Source organism: Hordeum vulgare, chromosome 5H, assembly GCF_904849725.1.
Source record: "Hordeum vulgare subsp. vulgare chromosome 5H, MorexV3_pseudomolecules_assembly, whole genome shotgun sequence".
NCBI classification, from domain to species: Eukaryota; Viridiplantae; Streptophyta; class Magnoliopsida; order Poales; family Poaceae; genus Hordeum; species Hordeum vulgare.
This window is the reverse complement of record NC_058522.1, coordinates 487,883,621-487,902,415: the sequence shown is the minus strand read 5'-3', so window position 1 is coordinate 487,902,415 and position 18,795 is coordinate 487,883,621.

Below are 18,795 nucleotides of genomic sequence, written 5' to 3'. Positions count from 1 at the left end.
GAGTTGGCTTACACTCACCACAAGCTACATCAGAGTCACATCAGTACATTACACAATCATCAAGAGTAAGAGCAGGGTCCGACTACGGACGAAAACAAACAACAAAAGAAGAACGACGTCCATCCTTGCTATCCCAGGCTGCCGGCCTGGAACCCATCCTAGATCGATGAAGAAGAAGAAGAAGAAGCAACTCCAAATGAACAGTCAACGCGCTCGCGTCAAGTAATCTTAACCTGTACCTGCAACTGGTGTTGTAGTAATATGTGAGCCACAGGGGACTCAGCAATCTCATTTCCAAAGGTATCAAGACTAGCAAAGCTTAATGGGTGAGGTATGGTTAAGTGGTGAGGTTGCAGCAGCGTCTAAGCATATAGTTGGTGGCTAACTTATGAGTACAAGAAACAAGAGGGGGAAGATCTACGCATAACGGACGTGAACTACTGATGATCAATTGAATGATCCTGAACACCTACCTACGTCAGACATAACCCCACCGTGTCCTCGATCGGAGGAGGAACTCACGAAAGAGACAGTCACGGTTACGCACACAGTTGGCAAGTTTTAATTAAGTTAACTTCAAGTTGTCTAGAACCAGTGTTAAACAAAGTTTCCACGTTGCCACATTACCGCGGGCACGGCTTTCCGAAAGATTTAACCCTGCAGGGGTGCTCCAACTAGTCCATCACAAATTACCACAAGCCGCATAGAAATCCTCAATCACGAAGCTCGTGATCTCGTCGGATTCTCTAGTGGAAAGCCTCAACTCTGAGATTACCCAAAGCATCATCGGAATCCCGATGCACAAGATATCTCGTCAAAGGTAAAACTAATCCAGCAAGGCCACCCGGTGTGTTGACGAACCCGATAGGAGTCGCGTATCTCGTTCTCAAGACACACCGTCTATGCAAAGTGGACGGTGGCCAAACCTCGAGTTGCCCCGAGGTGGCACCGCCGACTGCTAGGTGGGTGGACAAACACTCACGCGGAGCACTGGCCCGGGGGTTGATTAAAATATCCTCGGGGTCCGGAAAGTCCCTATGCAATTTTATTAGGTGATTAGGCAAATGTAGTACCAAAGTTGGGCCTTGCCAGACCAGCCTTAATCTAAAACGAATTATGAAGGGGGTCCCCATAACAACCCCGATCGTGTTAGGAGCGCTCAATTATGGAACATAACACCGGTAGCCGAAACTAAGGGGCAAAGGTGGAACAAAACACCAGGCTAGAAAGGCCGAGCCTTCCACCTTTTACCAAGTATATAGGTCCATTAAATTAAATATCATTTAATATGGTGATATAACAAGGAACCCATGCTTTCACATGGAAGCAACTGCACCTGCAACTAGCAACGCTATCAACAGGGTTAAGCAAGCAGTAACATAGCCAATTAGTGGTTTGCTAGGTCGAACAGGTTGAAGGTTTCATGGCATTGTTGAGAGGCTGATTAACATGTGGTAGGCAATGAGACATAAACGATAGAAGCGATAAACTAGCATGGCAATGATAGTAATGGTATCTGGGGAAATGATCATCTTGCCTGAGATCCCGCTTGGAAGAAGAATGCCTCCGTGAAGCAGACGAACCGACGTAGTCGAACGGGTCCTCACAATCCGGCATGATGCGGAACTCTATCGAGACGAAGCAAACCGGAAACAAGAATCAACACACGATATTCACCACACGATGCACAACACATATGATGCATGAGCTACTGAATACATGCAAGTCACGGCATGACACATCACACAATCAAACACTACACATTAAGTGAAGTTCAATATGCACGAGTTGCATATTGACGAAACTCCACGTTAATTATTTAGTTCACTCCCGGTTATCTACTCGGCAATATTAGTGTTGTCAAACATGCAAGAGGTGAAGCGGAAATTAATCTACCTATCTAGACATTTTAAGTGAGGTCGGAAATGACATATAGCACCTCCGAAACGACCTCACATGTTAATTTACAATTCTGTCCAGAGCTGAATTAATACCTTTAATTGGTTGTTAAACAGCGAAACAAATAGGTTCATGTGATTCTACGTGTCAAGGCAAGCATCCTACACGTAAAGAACATCTCCAACGGAGCTACGGATCAAAAGTTACAAGCACCGCAAGATATGATGGCATGAATGCCAAATGTGTGCAACGGCAGCTACAAGCACTTCAACACATACAAACAGCAAGAGAAAATGAAACTACACAAGATTCTAAGCAAGTTTCATGTAGGACACGATCAAAACGGAGCTACGGTTCGAAAACTACGAGCAAAACAAGAAAACACTACAATCTGCCAAAATCAGCCACATAGCAACTTCTACGCCCCACAACTACGGCTACACAACTCCGATGAGCTCAAGCAAGGCATGGCACGGAAGAGGGCAAAACGCACTACTACAAACATCTAACAACAACTAGCGTGACAGCAAGGAGCACTAGGAAAAGAAGACACAAAATGGCATCTCACACACTATTTCAGACATAGTGAAAATTACACCTCATGAAAGTAAAGTTTTCAGCCTGAAGCTATATTGACAGCAGCAAAACCCTAAGCTACAGGTCTCCAAAGGGCATGAAACTTAACAGCATTCTAAAGAAACATAAGGGGTACAACTAACTCCATTGGACCAACCTCAAAAGAGCTACAGAACACAAGATGCAAGCAAGACAAGACAGCAACAAAATAATACCAGATTCCAGACTTAGAAATATTTCAGCTCCTCTGAAACAGCACTATTCAAGCAACTTGAGAGCAAGCAAACAACACCTAAACATGCATTTCTATTGCAACTAAAAATACCAGGGCCTAAACAAAACACCCAAGATCAACTCCCTAGTTGACAACTAATTCAAACGAGGCACGGAATAAATTCTATGAATTTAACAAAAGGGCTTCACGACAAAATATCTCGCGAACTAACTTCCTCAAAAGCTAAAACTAATTGCACAGAAAAATCCATGGGATTTTTCTACCCCGAAAACATATAAAACATGTGGGGTTTGCAACGCAAAAATAAGCCACACAATAAAGAGGGAGAAATAAACCTAGACACGAAAAATAATCTAACGGGCAATCCCTACACGCAAAAATACAAATGACAACTCTAAACTACAAGGAATATAGCTCCCTAGAGCATGGACATTAATTCTACGTCATGCGAACAACCCGGACACGCGCGGAAAATAACTACGGATCGGAACCTAGTTAGACAGCATGTAAAACGAGGCATTAGGCACTCTAAACAGCGTTAAACAAATATGCAAGTCGGATAATCGTGTTCTACTCGCGAAGCTACCCCAAAACGATATATAACACGCGTCGTTCCGACTTACGGAACAAAAGTTACGGGCGTTTAAATAATTAGCTAAAACCTGGAAAAAAAATACTAAACCGAAAAGAAAAAAAATAAAACTAATTATCTAACGGGCCGAAACCAAGGCGCTGGACAGCTAAATCTCGCACGAGCGTCAACTAGAGGAGAAAACTGGCCCTCACCTTGGGCCACTTGGGCCTGGCTCGGGCAGCTCTCGTGACGGGCCGGCTTGGGGAGGCGCTGGGCCGAGGCCGGCCTGGAGGAGGCGCTGAGGGAGTCGGGGCAGGCCTGGAGGAACGAGGCCGAGGGAGGTGGGCCGGCCGAGGTGGTGCGGCCTGGTGGAGTTGGGCCGACTCGGGCGGCGCAGGCGAGGCGCTGAGCCGGGCGAGCGAGCAGCTCCTCCCGATCCAGATCGGGATCGAGGAGGGAGCTCGGCGGCGGCGCTCCCGTGGACGGATGGAGGCGAGGCAGCAACGGAGCTGGCCGGTGCTCGGCCTCCAGCGAGGTCCGGTCGCCGGAGAGGCGAGGCCAATGCGGCGGAAGGCCACACGGCAACAGGATGCGGCGGGTGCTCCAGCGCAAAGACCCTGCGTGGGGAGGCGCGGCTCACGGGGCGGCGACCGCCCGGCGGCGACGAGGTTCCAGGCAGGAAGAACGGGGCGGCGGTTCGTGCGTGGCGACGGCGACGGGAGGCGGCGCGACGGGGTCTCCGCCGGGAGGCGCGGCCATGGCCAGTAGCTCGGAGCCTCGGGAGCAGGGGCTCGAGCCACGGCGGCAGCGGCGCGAATTGGGCCGGGACGGGCCGTGCGCGGGCCTAGCGGGCCGGCGGCGGGAGGAGGGAGGCAGGTGGGAGGAGAGAGGCTAGGGTTTGGTGGGGTGCGGAAATTGAGGAGGAATTTGAGGAAGGCTGTCTAAAAATTAAGGAGGAGGGGGGTATTTATAAAGAAAAGGGGGCTCGGTTAACCGGAATCGCGATCCGGATCCAACCGCGGGGTCGGATTCGGACGATTCCGAACGCGGGGCGTGCTACGTGGCCGTGTTGTGTAGACATCCGGAGACGAGAGGGAGAACGGGCGGCGCGGCACGAGTTTTAAAACACCGACAGACGTCCGACGGTAGCCCGAATACGGTGCCGCTACGGTCGACCGTTCGGTTACTAGACGGTCTCCGATCGCGACGAAATTCGACAGGCGGCCTCGCTATAACTAATCACGACCGCACGTCAAATCTCAACCCGATCAGAGAGAGTTTTAAACGTACTTTAAAAACAGGGTTTCGACGGTGCCGCAGGCGCGTGCGAGTGCGGTCGGACTCAGAACGGACGACGACGAGAACCGGCAACTACTAACGAATGCAAGTTTTGAAAACTGGCGGCAACGAAGATGCCGATGCAATGCTGATGATGCGCATGATGCGATGATGACGCGGCAACTGAAAATACCCAGACGTCGAAAACGGAAAGAAAAGGGGAAGCTTCTGGAACGTCGGCATCGGGTTGTCACAACTCTCCTACACTACAAGAGGATCTCGCCCCGAGATCCAAGAATGAAAGGGGGAGAGGATGAGAAAGCAAGAGGTAAAAATTTAGTTGCTTCTTTGAAAAACGAGTGAAACCAACGATCCTTGAAGGTTGCAAGGCGATGATGAATGAAATGAGAAAGAAGCCAGAATTCACGGAAAATTTCGGCAGCACTTCGGTAGGAAAAAGGGACAACAAATTCGGAAAGGTGGAAGAAATAGACAATAATCACAACAAACAGGGAAATAGAGCAAGGGAACACCATGGTCTTGATAGAACAACAAGACAAACCCAAAAGAGCAACATCACAATGCCTCCGGAACAAGAGAATAGAAACTAGCTCATACGGAAGAAGAGTATGAAGAAAAGAATGACAACTACTAACTCCAATGAACTTGACAAACATCCTTGCAAGAAGAATTGGACGAAGTTGTTGGAAAAACAACAATGAAAAGAACAAGATAGAAGTGGGCTTACGAAGACCAACTCAACATATATGAGGTGACAAACAACCACTAAAAGGAACAAGGATTAGCTGAAGGCAAAGATATCAAAACTTCTTACACCAAGAGGAGGGTGCATTGGGAACTGGTATTAATGACAAGCACCATGATGGCATAATCCATAGGAAAAGCTTTAGGTGAAGTCCAAACCAAGATAGCCCAATGAAGAAATCATGGTTTGCAGATATCTCAAGATCAAGGAATTGGTGGGTTTAATTATCTCATTCTTGAAATAAAATCTCTTCGAGACTCCTACACTAACAAGAATGCTATAGTACCACCTCAAATGATAAAGGAAGAACAAATGCACTGAAATGCAAGGGAAAGAATGCTTGAGGTTCTCCAGCAAGAATCTTGAAGAACACTTTGAGAATGAATTGAAATCTTGATGAATCACCATGAAGGACCTCCGTATACGAATGAATGAAGCAACGATAACAAGGTAGAAAAGAATAAGATTATGACCTTGCCAAGATTTAGATGAAGCAACACGAAGAGATACTTGAGAAAACTTGGAACTCCGGAAAAGAAAGATAAGAAGACTAGAGAAAAGGAATTCATATCAAGAGCCACTCCGGAAGAAGAATTGAAATTTCTTGGAAGAAGGAAGAACAAGAATAAGAATTATGTTATGCACATCCTTCATCAAGTATAATTGATGACAAGCAACGGATCTAGCATACAACTTATTCCTCTAAAAATGAATCTTGAAGAGTCAGAGATATAAGCACCACTTGAGGCAAAAATTGAAGGAAGCACCGGTAAGAATTCACGACTGAATGGGAACACCACGAATTAATGGATATACAAGAGAATGAAAAGATCATAAGCCACCTGAGAGAATACTAGAACAAGGCACCGGAATAATCGAGAGACGAACGAAGAGACAACAATTGAGAAGAATTGAGGATGAAGCTGAAAGCTGAGAACGAAGAATCTTCTAAAATGATGGCCTTCGAAGGAACGTGAAGTAAAAAACAACTCAGAACGACACTGGATAGCGAGAAAGGGATACTCATGATAGAAACAATTGAAGATGATAACACAAGGCTGAAATGATGAATATATAAGAGAATGAACCAAGATTTACGAGAAACACTCCTTCGAATTTGCAAGGTGAGAATGACGACGAGAAACAACACCAAGAATAGCTGAGACACTCCGGACTAAAGCAAATTGCAAGGTTGAGCCAAATATGAGAATTAATTCAAATTGATCTTGAAGAATGAATATGACCGATGAAAATCATACTTACGTCATAGTTGAAAAGAATTAAAGATCTCCGGAGATGATTGAAAGAGTCAGGTAAGATCCTGGGAAAGAACCTGTGGGTTATGGGCCCACTCAAAGAAATCACCGTCGAAAAGATTACTAGAAAGATTGATATAGCACCGGTGTGAAGAGAACTAGATGAGGTTGAGCACCTCGAAATAATTAAAAGAATTGAAAACACGAAACTTCCGAGAAATCTTCAACACTCCGGAAGAAAAGAGAGGGATGAATAACCAAGATAGGCTGAAAGAATCTCCAACATAGGAAAGAATTACAAGGATGAAAAGGATATGAAGAACACGGACAACTGAATCAAATTCACCGGAAAGGAACAAAATGAAGAAATGATGAACTCGACTCCTGAGAATCTTCACAATGAATCACTGGTTACGAAAGGAAGAAAAGATAGCGGAAGCACAAAGAAGAGAAAACTCTTGGATGAAAATTGAATCACTGAAGAAAAGGGCGGGAGGGCGGGGAAAAAAAACAAAGACAACATGGGACAGATGAGAGAACTCTGGAAAGAATTGAGGGAATGATCTGCAAAAATTAGAGAGGATTGAATCCACTTGGAGAGAAACACGCCGGTTGAAAAGAATAGATATAACAACTCCGGTTGACAAGAATTGATATGACAATGGAACGAACCAAAGAATTAATACTCTCATATAAATATGAGCACACCTCTTAGAAAAGATCTGGAATCACCACTTGACATCGAAGCAACTGAATTACCCTATTCCAACAAAACAAAGGGTGCGCCTTAAGAAGCAAGCCAGAACAAACTCATGAGAAAGGTTTCCGTTCGATATTTTCGTGGACAGGATCGCACGGGCACGAATTACAGAAGCCATCAAGTGCAAGGCAGTGCACCCGACATACGAAGCGTCCCCGAGTCGTAGCAAGCTACAAGGACTCTTTAAGACACAACGTGTACCGCTGTAAGTCGACCATGAACAAACGAATCCACTAGATGTCGAACCCCAACCTAACATCATGCATTTGTTGGAAGATTGTCCTATAAGCAACTACTTGAATTCCCACCTATGAATTCCCGAAATATCTGGTCATGCAATATGGTACACGGATACAAGGAGTAATATCACACAACTCCTATACTAAACCGTCACTTGTATCACATCCGTCAACACACGACCAGAATCTCGGACCTTCATCTACAACAGACCCTCGTGATCACAACGATACAAAGTATGGCAGTACCCCCGAACAATCTGCACCAGTACTGGGGACATCGGGGTTATCTCGCCACTACTAGTATTGAAGTAATTACGAACATCCTTCGTTCTGAGATACTAAGAAATCTGAATGATAACGATGTGCTCAAGAATCCCCTGGAGCTCAACTCCCCGGAAGAAGATCAAGTCAGACAGGAGGCACCAAGACAGAACTCCGTCACATCGGCATCATATAGATTCCAAGAATATCCGCGTGATCCAAAAAAAAATTTGAGTGAGAAGAGGAGTAGAATAAATTATTACGTCAAGATTCTTCACCAGAGCATAGAAGAGGAGAAAAAAAACAATCCTACTCTCCGATATATAACTAGACTCAAAGTAGTTTTCCACTAGACTCGACTCGGCCAAGTTCGATCAATCAAGGGGGCTCCTAGGTCGGTCCTTGCTCTGATACCAACTTGTCACGCCCAAGATGCGATCCTATCCTCAATTTGGCACGAGGGCCTCGTCAGGGATAGAAGCGCATCTTGTCGTGTCGCAAGAATGGATATCGTTACAAGTACATGTACTGAAAAGAAGAGATATATAAAGAGTTGGCTTACACTCACCACAAGCTACATCAGAGTCACATCAGTACATTACACAATCATCAAGAGTAAGAGCAGGGTCCGACTACGGACGAAAACAAACGACAAAAGAAGAACGACGTCCATCCTTGCTATCCCAGGCTGCCGGCCTGGAACCCATCCTAGATCGATGAAGAAGAAGAAGAAGAAGCAACTCCAAATGAACAGTCAACGCGCTCGCGTCAAGTAATCTTAACCTGTACCTGCAACTGGTGTTGTAGTAATCTGTGAGCCATAGGGGACTCAGCAATCTCATTTCCAAAGGTATCAAGACTAGCAAAGCTTAATGGGTGAGGTATGGTTAAGTGGTGAGGTTGCAGCAGCGTCTAAGCATATAGTTGGTGGCTAACTTACGAGTACAAGAAACAAGAGGGGGAAGATCTACGCATAACGGACGTGAACTACTGATGATCAATTGAATGATCCTGAACACCTACCTACGTCAGACATAACCCCACCGTGTCCTCGATCGAAGGAGGAACTCACGAAAGAGACAGTCACGGTTACGCACACAGTTGGCAAGTTTTAATTAAGTTAACTTCAAGTTGTCTAGAACCAGTGTTAAACAAAGTTTCCACGTTGCCACATTACCGCGGGCACGGCTTTCCGAAAGATTTAACCCTGCAGGGGTGCTCCAACTAGTCCATCACAAATTACCACAAGCCGCATAGAAATCCTCAATCACGAAGCTCATGATCTCGTCGGATTCTCTAGTGGAAAGCCTCAACTCTGAGATTACCCAAAGCATCACCGGAATCCCGATGCACAAGATATCTCGTCAAAGGTAAAACTAATCCAGCAAGGCCACCCGGTGTGTCGACGAACCCGATAGGAGTCGCGTATCTCGTTCTCAGGACACACCGTCTATGCAAAGTGGACGGTGGCCAAACCTCGAGTTGCCCCAAGGTGGCACCGCCGACTGCTAGGTGGGTGGACCAACACTCACGCGGAGCACTGGCCCGGGGGTTGATTAAAATATCCTCGGGGTCCGGAAAGTCCCTATGCAATTTTATTAGGTGATTAGGCAAATGTAGTACCAAAGTTGGGCCTTGCCAGACCAGCCTTAATCTAAAACGAATTATCAAGGGGGTCCCCATAACAACCCCGATCGTGTTAGGAGCGCTCAATTATGGAACATAACACCGGTAGCCGAAACTAAGGGGCAAAGGTGGAACAAAACACCAGGCTAGAAAGGCCGAGCCTTCCACCTTTTACCAAGTATATAGGTGCATTAAATTAAATATCATTTAATATGGTGATATAACAAGGAACCCATGTTTTCACATGGAAGCAACTGCACCTGCAACTAGCAACGCTATCAACAGGGTTAAGCAAGCAGTAACATAGCCAATTAGTGGTTTGCTAGGTCGAACAGGTTGAAGGTTTCATGGCATTGTTGAGAGGTTGATATTTAACATGTGGTAGGCAACGAGACATAAACGATAGAAGCGATAAACTAGCATGGCAATGATAGTAATGGTATCTGGGGAAATGATCATCTTGCCTGAGATCCTGCTTGGAAGAAGAATGCCTCCGTGAAGCAGACGAACCGACGTAGTCGAACGGGTCCTCACAATCTGGCATGATGCGGAACTCTATCGAGACGAAGCAAACCGGAAACAAGAATCAACACACGATATTCACCACACGATGCACAACACATATGATGCATGAGCTACTGAATACATGCAAGTCACGGCATGACACATCACACAATCAAACACTACACATTAAGTGAAGTTCAATATGCACGAGTTGCATATTGACGAAACTCCACGTTAATTATTTAGTTCACTCCCGGTTATCTACTCGGCAATATTAGTGTTGTCAAACATGCAAGAGGTGAAGCGGAAATTAATCTACCTATCTAGACATTTTAAGTGAGGTCGGAAATGACATATAGCACCTCCGAAACGACCTCACATGTTAAATTACAATTCTGTCCAGATCTGAACTAATACCTTTAATTGGTTGTTAAACAGCGAAACAAATAGGTTCACGTGATTCTACGCGTCAAGGCAAGCATCCTACACGTAAAGAACATCTCCAACGGAGCTACGGATCAAAAGTTACAAGCACCGCAAGATATGATGGCATGAATGCCAAATGTGTGCAACGGCAGCTACGAGCACTTCAACACATACAAACAGCAAGAGAAAATGAAACTACACAAGATTCTAAGCAAGTTTCATGTAGGACACGATCAAAACGGAGCTACGGTTCGAAAACTACGAGCAAAACAAGAAAACACTACAATCTGCCAAAATCAGCCACATAGCAACTTCTACGCCCCACAACTACGGCCACACAACTCCGATGAGCTCAAGCAAGGCATCGCACGGAAGAGGGAAAAACGCACTACTACAAACATCTAACAACAACTAGCGTGGCAGCAAGGAGCACTAGGAAAAGAAGACACAAAATGGCATCTCACACACTATTTCAGACTTAGTGAAAATTACACCTCATGAAAGTGCAGTTTTCAGCCTGAAGCTATATTGACAGCAGCAAAACCCTAAGCTACAGGTCTCCAAAGGGCATGAAACTTAACAGCATGCTAAAGAAACATAAGGGGTACAACTAACTCCATTGGACCAACCTCAAAAGAGCTACAGAACACAAGATGCAAGCAAGACAAGACAGCAACAAAATAATACCAGATTCCAGACTTAGAAATATTTCAGCTCCTCTGAAACAGCACTATTCAAGCAACTTGAGAGCAAGCAAACAACACCTAAAGAAGCATTTCTATTGCAACTAAAAATACCAGGGCCTAAACAAAACACCCAAGATCAACTCCCTAGTTGACAACTAATTCAAACGAGGCACGGAATAAATTCTACGAATTTAACAAAAGGGCTTCACGACAAAATATCTCGCAAACTAACTTCCTCAAAAGCTAAAACTAATTGCACAGAAAAATCCATGGGATTTTTCTACCCCGAAAACATATAAAACATGTGGGGTTTGCAACGCAAAAATAAGCCACACAATAAAGCGGGAGAAATAAACCTAGACACGAAAAATAATCTAACGGGCAATCCCTACACGCAAAAATACAAATGACAGCTCTAAACTACAAGGAATATAGCTCCCTAGAGCATGGACATTAATTCTACGTCATGCGAACAACCCGGACACGCGCGGAAAATAACTACGGATCGGAACCTAGTTAGACAGCATGTAAAACGAGGCATTAGGCACTCTAAACAGCGTTAAACAAATATGCAAGTCGGATAATCGTGTTCTACTCGCGAAGCTACCCCAAAACGATATATAACACGCGTCGTTCCGACTTACGGAACAAAAGTTACACGCGTTTAAATAATTAGCTAAAACCTGGAAAAAAAATACTAAACCGAAAAGAAAAAAAATAAAACTAATTATCTAACGGGCCGAAACCAAGGCGCTGGACAGCTAAATCTCGCACGAGCGTCAACTAGAGGGGAAAACTGGCCCTCACCTTGGGCCACTTGGGCCTGGCTCGGGCAGCTCTCGTGACGGGCCGGCTTGGGGAGGCGCTGGGCCGAGGCCGGCCTGGAGGAGGCGCTGAGGGAGTCGGGGCAGGCCTGGAGGAACGAGGCCGAGGGAGGTGGGCCGGCCGAGGTGGTGCGGCCTGGTGGAGTTGGGCCGACTCGGGCGGCGCAGGCGAGGCGCTGAGCCGGGCGAGCGAGCAGCTCCTCCCGATCCATATCGGGATCGAGGAGGGAGCTCGGCGGCGGCGCTCCCGTGGACGGATGGAGGCGAGGCAACAACGGAGCTGGTCGGTGCTCGGCATCCAGCGAGGTCCGGTCGCCGGAGGGGCGAGGCCAATGTTGCGGAAGGCCACAGGGCGACGGGATGCGGCGGGTGCTCCAGCGCAAAGACCCTGCGTGGGGAGGCGCGGCTCACGGGGCGGCGACCGCCCGGCGGCGGCGAGGTTACAGGCAGGAAGAACGGGGCGGCGATTCGTGCGTGGCGACAGCGACGGGAGGCGGCGCGACGGGGTCTCCGCCGGGAGGCGCGGCCATGGCCAGTAGCTCGGAGCCTCGGGAGCAGGGGCTCGAGCCACGGCGGCAGCGGCGCGAATTGGGCCGGGACGGGACGCGCGCGGGCCTAGCGGGCCGGCGGCGGGAGGAGGGAGGCAGGTGGGAGGAGAGAGGCTAGGGTTTGGTGGGGTGCGGAAATTGAGGAGGAATTTGAGGAAGGTTGTCTAAAAATTAAGGAGGAGGGGGGTATTTATAAAGAAAAGGGGGCTCGGTTAACCGGAATCGCGATCCGGATCCAACCGCGGGGTCGGATTCAGACGATTCCGAATGCGGGGCGTGCTACATGGCCGTGTTGTGTAGACATCCGGAGACGAGAGGGAGAACGGGCGGCTTGGCACGAGTTTTAAAACACCGACAGACGTCCGACGGTAGCCCGAATACGGTGCCGCTACGGTCGACCGTTCGGTTACTAGACGGTCTCCGATCGCGACGAAATTCGACAGGCGGCCTCGCTATAACTAATCACGACCGCACGTCAAATCTCAACCCGATCAGAGAGAGTTTTAAACGTACTTTAAAAACAGGGTTTCGACGGTGCCGCAGGCGCGTGCGAGTGCGGTCGGACTCAGAACGGACGACGACGAGAACCGGCAACTACTAACGAATGCAAGTTTTGAAAACTGGCGGCAACGAAGATGCCGATGCAATGCTGATGATGCGCATGATGCGATGATGACGCGGCAACTGAAAATACCCACACGTCGAAAACGGAAAGAAAAGGGGAAGCTTCTGGAACGTCGGCATCGGGCTGTCACACATCGGCCTCGGCATACCTAGTGAGGGTGTCCATAAGTTCGCCCATGTCTTGGACCTTCCGTTTAAGTCGCCCCAACTTCTGCACCAAGGGTTCATAGTGACAATTGTGCTCGAGGATAAGCATAGCTTGTGCTGCCGTAATACCATCTGAAAAATGAATAATTTCTGCAACCCGCCGTGACCAATGGTGGGCCGACTCATCCGGGCGTTGTACACAGTGTTGTAGGTCGACAATCGTCATCGGACGTTTGCAGGTTCCCCGGAAGTTTTTGATGAAACGCTCTTTTAACTCGGCCCAGGACTGGATGGAATTGGGAGGTAAGTTTTTCAGCCAAGTGCGTGCCGACCCCTCGAGCATCATGGTGAAGTATCTGGCAAACCGCTTCGTTTATGTCGAGCATGTCCATGGCAATCTCATAACCCTCGATCCATGACGTTGGTTCGATATCTGGTGTACAATTAGGCACTTTCCTTGGTCCCTTAAAATCCTTGGGCATCCTTTCGTTCCGAAGGGCTGGGGACAAGCACGGTACCCCAACTCGCCCTCCGCCCCCTACGAGGGGGGCCGGGGCGTCTTGGATGTTCGGGAGATCTCTGCCCGGCGGGTTCCGCTCGGGCGGGTTGTCCTGCGGGAAGTGTCGCGGCCCACTGTTTACGGCAGGCTGGTCCTCCGGCCTGCTCCTGGTATAACTTGCCTGAGGGGTGGAGTGCAACCTCTCGAGGCTATGCGAGAAGTGGGCGTTTTGAACCACCGCTGTCTTCAACATCTCGATGGCATTCCTTGCTTCTATCTCAGCTGGGGTGTTGCCGTGAATCGGAAGAGACTCCAGGTGGCGAGTTGCGGCAAGCACGTTATCCACCGGGTTGGAGAAGTGGCCTTGAGGCATCCGGAAACGAGGAATTTGACCCTCGATTGGATGATCCGGCGGGTTAGGTGGGCGCCCCGGTCCTCCTGCCGGGGCGGCTCCCATCCCGGGGGTTCGTGGAGTGTCGAACAGACGGGTCGGATTGAGGTCATGGGGCAAGCGACCCTGGTGTCTCCACTGATAGACGGCGTCGGACGCGCACTGCTGTCTTTCGAGCCGCCAATTGTCAGTGTTTAAACGCATCCTTTCGGCCGTAATTTGGGCTTGTCGAGTTTTGATCCTGGTGGACTCCATCTCTGCATCCTGGTGGGCCTTAGCCACCGCCTCTCTGAGCTTTGCTAACTCTGCATTTATCTCCTCTTGGTTCTCCAACGTGAGGGGATCGCCATTAGTCTCGTGATCTCTGCCGCTAAGTCCACCAGGACTGCGGCTGGACTTCTAGACGTCTCGCCAGTCCCAGCACCTCCAGTAGGGTTTTGTGTCGGTTGAGTCGCCCCGGCCATGTAGATGGCGATCTGGCGGCGGGTTCGGTCAAGGATTTCCGGATCCATGGCCAGCGACAAGCCTCCGAGGCCATCCCCATGAAGAGACCGGATGGAATCTGAGTCGCCCATGGATGATTCATCGTCCGAGTTGACCGGGGTAGTTTCCTGAGTCGCCGGGTGCTCTGGTTCCTCCGATCCCTGCGTGAACCCCACAAAGACCGGGCGAGTTAAGTTTTGTGTTATGACTGGGCGGACGTACCTGGCCGGCTCGACGGTGTGGGTGGAGATGTCCGGCTCAGGGACGGATGATCCAATCATGCCGATGAAGACGTTGATCTTGCCGAAGGGGACCCTGTAGCCAGATTCAATCGAATTCGCTTCAGGTCCCCATTGCTGGTTGTCGATGTAGGTTATCCCGCGGCGGCTCCGAGACATGAGCGCCATCGCGTAACTCCCAAACCCTGGTAGGGCTCCCTTTCAGAACTCAACTCCACCGTGCGTAGGCCCCACGGTGGGCGCCAACTGTCGTGGTTTTTTCACGGCAGATGTCCTCGTGAAAGGACTTAGTACTGGAGCCATCGCACCTTGGTGGCGACTCAAAGGGGTTAAGCGGGAGAGACACGGCGATTTACCCAGGTTCGGCCCCTCGAGAGGAGGTAATAGCCTACGTCCTGCTTTGTGTGTATTGATATGGACTTGATTACAAGGGAGGCGTAACTCGCCTAAACCTAGCACTCGATGATTTCTAACCTGTCCCGTCCCCCGGGACCTCGCCTTTATATATAGGTCGATTCCCTAGGGTTTACAAGGATTCCTTCCTTTCTACAACTCGTGACCAATGTGGTCTTTGAATCGCCATCTTCCAAAGCTGGGAGATCCGCCGAGAGCCATACTCGTCGTACAACTTTGATTCGGCCAAAGCGAGGCCCAACTAAACATTTAGATGAATCGCCCAATGGATAACCCGGCCCAACTAGGGCGGGTCATCCACAGGTCACATCCCCAACAGGCTTCATCCATGATAACTTTTCTGAGCTCCCCCTTTGGAACCACAAGGCGATCCTCAAAGAACAAAGTATCTTTGTAATCAACACGGAAGCACTTATACTTTGGAATACTCTTTTCCAAGCCTACCTTCACTTTCTTCACCATAGCATCAAGAAGTTGAGCTTGGCGGACTTGGTCTTCCAAGGTAGGAGAAATCTAGAGGTTAGCAAGAAGTCCTTGAGGAACTACTTGAAGGTTGAGCTTCCTAAAAGACTCACAAAGATCAAGCTGGAATGGCTTGAGAATGAGATTATTGCAGTAAGCCTTTATGCTCAAAGCATCTGCAATTACATTTGCTTTCCCTGGAGTATAGTCAATGCTTGGATTATAATCTTGGATCATCTCCACCCAACAAGTTTGACGAAGATTGAGATTCGGTTGAGTGAAGATATATTTAAAACTCTTGTGGTTAGTGGAGACTTCAACCTGTCTTCCGAACAAGAGGTGTCTCCAAGTCACCAAAGCATGTGCAAGTGCCGCCAACTCAAGATCGTGAGTGGGGTAGTTTTTCTCACTTGGCTTCAACTGACGAGACGTACAAGCTACCACTTTCCTGTCTTGCATAATAACACCTCCAAGACCTTGCAAATATGCATCACACAAAACTTGGAATGGCTTGGAATCATCAAGAGGAGTTAGAACCAGAGCTGAGGTGAACTTTTCCTTGAGTGTATTGAAGGCCAAATCACACTCTGGAGTCCAGACATATTTTACGCTCTTCTAAAGAAGGCCGGACAAAGGCTTAACAGTCTTGGAGAAGTTCTTAATGAATCTTCTGCAATAGCTTGCAAGCCTAAAAAAGATTCAAAGTTGCTTGACATTCCGAGGAGGCTCACACTTCATAATGGCTTCAACCCTTTCAGGATCCACCTAGATGCCCTCGGCAGAGATGATATGCCCAAGGTACACTACTTCATTGACCCAAAATTCACGTTTTGAGAACTTAGCATAGAACTTATGCTCTCTTAGCTTATCAAGCACAAGCCGGAGATGTTTTGCATGTTCTTCCTGAGTCTCTGAGAAGACTAGAATGTCAACAAGATACACCAAGACAAATTCATTCTTGAAGGGAGAGAAGACATAATTCATCACACGAGACAAAGTTGGAGGAGCGTTGGCGAGACCAAAAGAAATCACTGTGTACTCATAAGAGCCAAATCTTGTCCTGAAGGCAGTCTTGGGAATATCTTCTTCACGAATGCGGATTTGATGATAGTCCATCCGAAGATCAAGCTTGGAGAAAACATTGGCCCCTTTCAATTTCTCAAACTATTCATTGATGTTGGGAAGTGGATACTTGTTCTCGATTGTCTTCTTATTCAATGGGTGGTAATCAACGCAAAGTTGTTCCGTGCCATCCTTCTTCTTGACAAAAAGAACAACACAACCATGACACATCTCCAACATATCTATAATTTTTTATTGTTACATGTTGTTATATTATCACTCTTGGATGTTTTAGAAACATTTTATAGCAACTTTGTATCATTTTTTGGGACTAACCTATTCACATAGTGCCTAGTGACAGTTGTTGTTTTTTGCTGCTTTTTTTCTTCGCAGAAAACCAATACCAGATGAAGTCCAAATGCCATGAAACTTTACGAATATTTTTTTGGACTAGAAGGAAACTTAGGAGCCAAGAAGGAGCACCAGAGGAGGCCCAGGCGGCCCACTAGACACCAGGGCGCGCCTAGGGCCCCTAGCATGGCCTGGTGTGTAGTAGGGCCCTCGGGCGTCTCCTCCACCACCTTTGAGCTCTATAAATACCTCAATATTCAGAAAACCCTAGAGGAGTCGACAAAAAATCATTTCAACTGCTGCAAGTTCCAGAAGCCATGAAATCCAATCTAGAGCCCGTGTCGAAGAGGAACACGATCACGGAGGGGTTCACCATCCTTGTTGGTGCTCCTCCGATGATGCATGAGTAGTTCATATCAGACCTATGGGTCTGTAGGCAGTAGCTAGATGGCTTTCTCTCTCATTTTGTTTCACAATACAATGCTCTCTTGGAGATCCATATGAGGTAACTCTTTCTTTTGTGGTGTGTTTGTTGGGATCCGATGAATTGTGAGTTTACGATGAGATCTATGAAAACATATTCATACTTGATAGTTATAGCCTCGTATTTCTTCTCCGGTCTTTGTCTCGCGAACTTGATATTTTGTCTTGCAATGGGAAGAGGTGCTTTGTGATGGGTTCGATCTTGTGGTGCTCAATCTCAGTGACAAAAAGAGACATCACACGCATGTATCATTGCTATCAAGGATAAAACGATGGGGTCTATTCCTACATGAATAGATATTTTCAACATCATGTCATCGTTCTTAAGGCATTACTCCGTTTCTCCATGAACTCAGTACTCTAGATGCATGTTGGATAGTGATCGTGCAATCTCTAGCGTTAGCTAGACGAATGCTTATAACAACAAACCTTCTCCTGCAACGGCACTAGAAGAATGCTGCTAGCACTCCCCAGTAAGGAAACTAGAAGAATGTTGTTGACGGCCCACCAGCGCGTGGGTTCACATCAATTTTCAGGGTAGAGTATTCGACCCAATTTGTTGATAAGCCCGTCAGGAGGTGAGAGTATACTCTCAAGTATTAGCAGCTGAATTTGTCGGATTCAACCACACCTGAAAGATTAGTATCTGCAAGCACAGTAGTAACAACAAAGTAATATGATAACAATGGTGTCAGAAACGATCTGTTGACGGCAGACTATTCCTAACGATTGTATCAATGGCGCCTCCGTTGCCGCATCGACGGAAGTTGTCAGTTCCCGTCAACGGAATGTGAACCAACAGTGTAGCAGGTAGTAGCAGTGTAACGAGCAATAGCAGTGGCAAGGAACAGCAGTAGTGACAGCAGTAGCAAGTAGCAACAGTAGCAAGCGACAGTAGTAGCAACAGTAGCAGCAGAGCAAGACAAGTAACAGCAGTAGCAATAGTAGTAGTAGCAGCAGAGCAAGACAAGTAATAGCAGTAGCAACAGTAATAGCAGCAGCAGAGCAAGACAAGTAACAGCAGTAGCAACAGTAGTAGCAGCAGTAGAGCAAGACAAGTAACAGCAGTAGCAACGATAGTAGCAGCAGCAGAGGAAGACAAGTAACAACAATAGCAACAGTAATTGAAAACAAACAATAAATTTGCAATGAGTCTATCTCGCTAGCCCATGAGATGACCAA